Below are 5754 nucleotides of genomic sequence, written 5' to 3'. Positions count from 1 at the left end.
GAGAACACACAACTTGTAGAGTCGGTTTTCTCCTTCTACCATTTGGGCCCTGGGGATAGAACTCAAGTCCTCTCTGGGTTGGTGCAAATACCTTTACCTGCCAAGCCATCTCACCACCTATCATATATGTTTTCTGAGACTGTCTCTTACCGTGTATCCCAGGCTGGCCTCCAATTTGTGGTCAATATAGTCTTTTTAAACTCTCTCAATAGTGAACCTCCCTACCCCACCCCCTCAGTCTGCACCTCTAAGCCAGAACTTATCATACAGCATTGTACATGCCTGCTTTACAGGTTTTACTCCTTTATTGGAATGTGCCTTGGCCCAGTTCCTGGCACAGCATTTGGAACATAAGTGCCAAAGATTGTTGAAAAAAAATCAGTAGTTGGAAAGGTTAATCAATGGAGCTTGTCCTTAGCTCTAATAACTGGGTCATTTCTTGTCTGTTGGATAAAAGCCCCTACCTTAAACATCTAATCTGATCTTCCCAGCTCGAGTCCTACCTTGGTGTCCTGTGAAGCACCTCTGTCTTTATAGGAATAATGTTCCATCTAGTTCTTCCTAGACCTTTTGACATCCTGTTCGAGAAGCTCAAAGCCCATGGCAGGGCCTCTGTCACTGGCTGCCAGATACTGTAGCTGTCAACCACCCCACCTGCCTGTCTGGGCTTCCTCTGGGCATTTTGCACACCCACAAGTTTGGTCTGCCTAACTGCCAAAACAGCCAGCCAGGGGCTCTGCTGCTACTTCTGGGATCTTCTGCTTTACCCTGTGCTCTTAAACTTCGAACTCTCCCTGCTCTGCTTTCTCTTGTGTTGCAAAGTGAGTCCTACTTCTATAACTTTCCAACTAGAAGACTGAGACGAGCATTCAAATTACATTCATAAGTGTTTTAGTTAGGGTTTTACTGCTGTAAACAGACACCATGACCAAGGCAACTCTTAAAAGAACAACATTTAGTTGGAGCTGGCTTACAGGCTCAGAGATTCAATCCATTATCCTCAAGGTGGGAACACGGCAGCATCCAGGCAGGCATGGGGCAGAAGCAGCTGAGAGTTCTACATCTTTATCTGAAGGTTGCTAGCAGAATACTGACTACCAGGCAGCAGGACTAGGGTATTAAAGCCCACACCCACAGTGACACACCTACTCCAACAGGGCCACACCTCCAAATAGTGCCACTTCCTAAGCCAAGCATATATAAACCATCACCATAAGCTCTACATGACTGCCAGTGTTCAAATCCCAACTCTTCTGCTTTCAACCACTCTAATGATCTTGGAGCAGGACACTTTATCTCTTTGAATCACAGCTTTCTTACCTGGAAAATGGACAGGATAGGGCTGGAGAGATGGCTCAACACCCACTTCAGGGGGCTCACAACCACTCTAGGTATAGGGGACCTAATGTTCTCTTCTGGCTTCTACAAGGAATGCATGCATAGGCAGCATACACATACACAGACAGACACATAAAAATAACAAAATAAATAATTTTTATTTATTCATTCACTCATTCATTCATTTGTTCATTTCTTCAGCAGACCTTGTAGTTTCTTTTTTTAGTAGATATTTTCTTTATTTGCATTTCAAATGATATCCCCTTTCTAGGTTTCCCCTCTGCAAAAAAAAACTCTATTCCCTCCCCCCTCCCAAAATAAATAATTTTTAAAAATAAGAGGGATGAGATAGCTGCAGTGGGGCACACCTTCAATCCCAGCACTTGGGAGGCAGAGGCCAGCAGATCTCTGTGAACTTGAGGCCAGTCTGGTGTACAGAGCAAATTCCAGGACATCCAGAGCTATACAGAGAAACCCTGTGTCAAAACAAAAGGCAGCATAATAATACCTATACCATCAGAGGCACGTGGATCTCTGAGTTCAAGGCCAGCCTACAGCCCGGTCTACAAAGTACTCACTAAATTCCAGGACAGCCAGGGCTTCATTACACAGAGAAACCCTGCCTTGAAAAAAACTGATTAATAATAATAATAATAATAATAATAATAGTATCATGAGAAGATCATTGTGATTTATTTGTGGTGCTGAGGATTGAATCCACAGCCTCATACATGCTAGGCAACTGCTATCTACTGAACTATATCCGTAGCTCTACCATGGGAACTGAGTGACATATAGCTAAGCATGGTGACATAGCCCTGTAAACCCAACACTCAGAGCAGGAGCAGAAGGCTCAGGAGCTCCAATCCAACCTCATAAGTTGGAAATATCCTAGGTTAAAAAGGTCCTTAGTATACTGAACCTATCAAACATCATAGTTCAATATAGTGTGGAATCCTAGTGTTCTCCCTGGTGGTCATGATCCTCCAGCTGAGTAGGAGCTAGGCTCACTTGCACTGTTACCAGGAGTACTTAGGGAAAAGCTGCGGCGCCTCTGGCAATCTCAACAAGTTAGTCTTAGCTGCTTGTCTCCAATACACCAACTAAAGACAAGCGTTAGAGAAAGTTGAGAAAGGAGACTTATTCAATGTGATCACTTTGAGAAGTGAAACAAATAAAGGGCCCAATGACCCCCAAGTCCATTTTCTGGGGTGCTGACATGAAATTAAAATTCCAATGAAGGGCAAGAAGCATGTATGTATACCTAAGTAGCCCTTTGAAGGTGTGGTTTGAGTCAGTCTATCCAACAACATAACAACATGGTCTGATAAATTGCCAGAACTATATGGAATCTTTCCCTGGTAAACAAGTTCCTCCTTTGGCTGCCATCAGGACTTCCTGCTTTCCCTTCTCCTAGCATGAGAAAGATTACTGGAAATTTTTGATTCTTTTTTTTTTTTTTTCCCGAGACAGGGTTTCTCTGTATAGCCCTGGCTGTCCTGGAACTCTCTCTGTAGACCAGGCTGGCCCTGAACTCAGAAATCCACCTGCCTCTGCCTCCTAAGTGCTGTGATTAAAGGCATGTGCCACCACCGCCTGGTGGAAATTTTGATTCTTTGGTGTCCATTGTTTAAATAGTCTGGTAGCAGAAGACAGGGGCCTAAGTCTCTTAGTAGAATATTCCAGCTGCCAGGGTGATTACACCACAGCCCAGCATCCTGACAAGATCCCACAGCCCATCAGTAGACTAGAAAAAGTCAAAATTTCTACCATTTATGTATTGATTACTTCCCATTGGATTGTCCAAAACGTTATAAATTGAGTCAGCGTAAGCCAAGGCTTTGTCATTAAGGCATATAACAGAGTACCTGGCGCATAAAATGTAACTACTGTTTATACATTTCTAGTATTGAGGACAGGATTACCATTCATCCAATGTGTGTTAGAAAGGTGGGGGAGAAATAACCCAATAATCCCACTTCCACCCCAGGTTGCAAACCCTTAAGGTCATATTGTTGGCCTAATTTTCTTTTCATTTTGCTCTTTAAAAAAGTTATGGGCTGGAGAGATGGCTCAGCAGTTAAAAGCCCTGTCTGTTCTTCCAGAGATCCTGAGTTCAATTCCTAGCACCCACATGGTGGCTCATAACTATCTTTAATGAAATCTGGTGCCCTCTTCTGGCATGCATGTGTACATGCAGATAGAGCACTCATATGCATTAAATAAATTAATTAAAATTTTAAAATTTAAGGTGTATTTGTGTGTATGAGTGTTTTGTTCACATGTACATCTGAGCAGCATGAGGTCTCCAAGTGCTACCTCGGAAGGTGTCGGAGCCCCTGGGAGTGCAGATATGGACATCTGTGAGTACCCTGTGGGTGCTGACAACTGAATCCAGGTCCTCTGCAAAAACAAGTGCTCTTAACTGATGACCTTTTCACCACTATCCCCTTTAAAATTTTTGTGTGAATTGGTGTTTTGCTTGCATGTATGCCTGTGTACCATGTGCATACAGTACCTAAAGAGGCCAGAAGATGGCAGTAGAGTCCCTGGAACTGGACTTAATAGGTGGCTGTGAGCTGTGTGTAGGTAATGGGAATTGTACCCTTGTCCTGTGGAAGATTGTGCTCTTAATTAACAACCCACCTTATAACTTCTCTTGGGTTATTTCTTAAATATCACAACTTGGAAAACAAGTAGGCTCATTATTTAAAGGCACCTTCCACCAAGCCTGACAACCTGAGTTCTTTCCCCCAGAGCCTCATAAAGGAAAGAACTCCCTAAAGTTGTCTTCTGACCTCCACACTTGTGCAATGCCATGCATACACACACACACACACACACACACACACACACACACGAACACACATGCACATGCACACACTCACACACACAAATTAATAAATATGTAAAATGAACTCAACTTCCTCTAGGAATTGTCATACAGTTGAAAGCCAATGACTCTGCAGTTCCCAATCTGCCTAGAGACATCTAAGACTGACAAGTGCCACAATCATTGTATTTACTGTGATTACATGCCCCCACTAGCACTACTCACAGATATGTGGACAGTATAAACCATTGTGATTGTCTGTTTTTCACACTTGCCTGCTCCCCGGTCTCACCCATGATGTGTTTGTTAACCTTCTACATTTTCAGTGTCACTCAGCCCTTGTTGTCTTTGACCATCAGAGCAAGCACTGTGGGTAAACTGATGAAGGCAAGGCAGTGGGTGGAGAATGCTTTATAACAAAGAGGAGAAACTGGAAGCAGTTAAATAATCTGATAGCGTAAGACAAGGGTACAAGTCTCTTAGTAGAATGTTCCAGTTGCCAGAGGGATTATACCACAGCCCAGCAACCGGGCAGTGGATTACATGGTCTATCAGTGCAATGGGAAAGTCTAAATTTCTACCATATGTGTGCTGATTTCTGAAATGGTAGAAATCAGAAACAAAAGCCAAGGAGGGGGTAGGATTCGTGTCTCCATTTACTCTTTATCCCGGCATGGGCAAAATGCATGTTGCCTCTTTCCTGTTCCTTGGCTACATTCCATGCAGAGGTTAGAGGGGCAAGCCTGGACAATGCAAATGAACTGTGGATGGGATTCAAGCAAGGGGTCTCTACAGGGAGAGTTGGGGATGCTGGAAAGGAAGGTGCTAGTATCTCTTGCCACCTTCCTTGTGTCCTCAAGCTGCAAATATTCTCTACCATAGAAGATACAAACTCAGCCCCCACCCAACCACCACACCTCAATGTATGTGGTTCGGAAATCTCCATCCTTTGATGCAATACTCAGGCTTATGGGTGTTTACTGCACACAGAGCCTATTAAAACCTAGGTTACACTGCTACTTCCAGGCAGCTTTACCTGTGGGATAAGAAACTTGGCAGAGACGTGATAACTGAGCATTAAGAAGCAAACTAGACTACAGGAAGCAGCCTAAAGGAGACAAGTGTAGCCAGCTCCCTTTACACATCTTCTGGCTACATTTAATCTAGTCCAGAAAACATGCTGTGAGGGCAGGCAGGAACATGGATGACATAGGGCCTCCGGCTCAGGTGAACATCCATTCTTTCATCTGAGTCCAGCAGCTTCTTAGCTCTGCCTGGGTTCTCTATTTTCTCCTTTATCTACCGAAGGCTGGATTCCTCTTTAGGATTACAATCTTTGGTAAGGGTTGTCCTATGTGATTGACACGTATGTCCCCAGAGACGTACAGAATGATCAGTAAGCCTGCACCTAACTCTACCTTCCCAGGCTCCTCCTTCAGAGTGGCTGAAAGATGGAGCAGAAAGCCGACCCACTGCAGTCTGGGGCTGAACTGGAAGCTGAGGCAGCTCTCCTCCCAATCTTTTTTTCTTTCCCCAGCTTCCAACAAGTAAAATAGAAACCTCAAAGGACAGTGAGGGGTTAA

Source organism: Mastomys coucha, chromosome X (genome assembly GCF_008632895.1).
Source record: "Mastomys coucha isolate ucsf_1 chromosome X, UCSF_Mcou_1, whole genome shotgun sequence".
NCBI classification, from domain to species: Eukaryota; Metazoa; Chordata; class Mammalia; order Rodentia; family Muridae; genus Mastomys; species Mastomys coucha.
The sequence above is the reverse complement of the archived record's forward strand: the minus strand, read 5'-3'. Positions refer to the sequence as shown.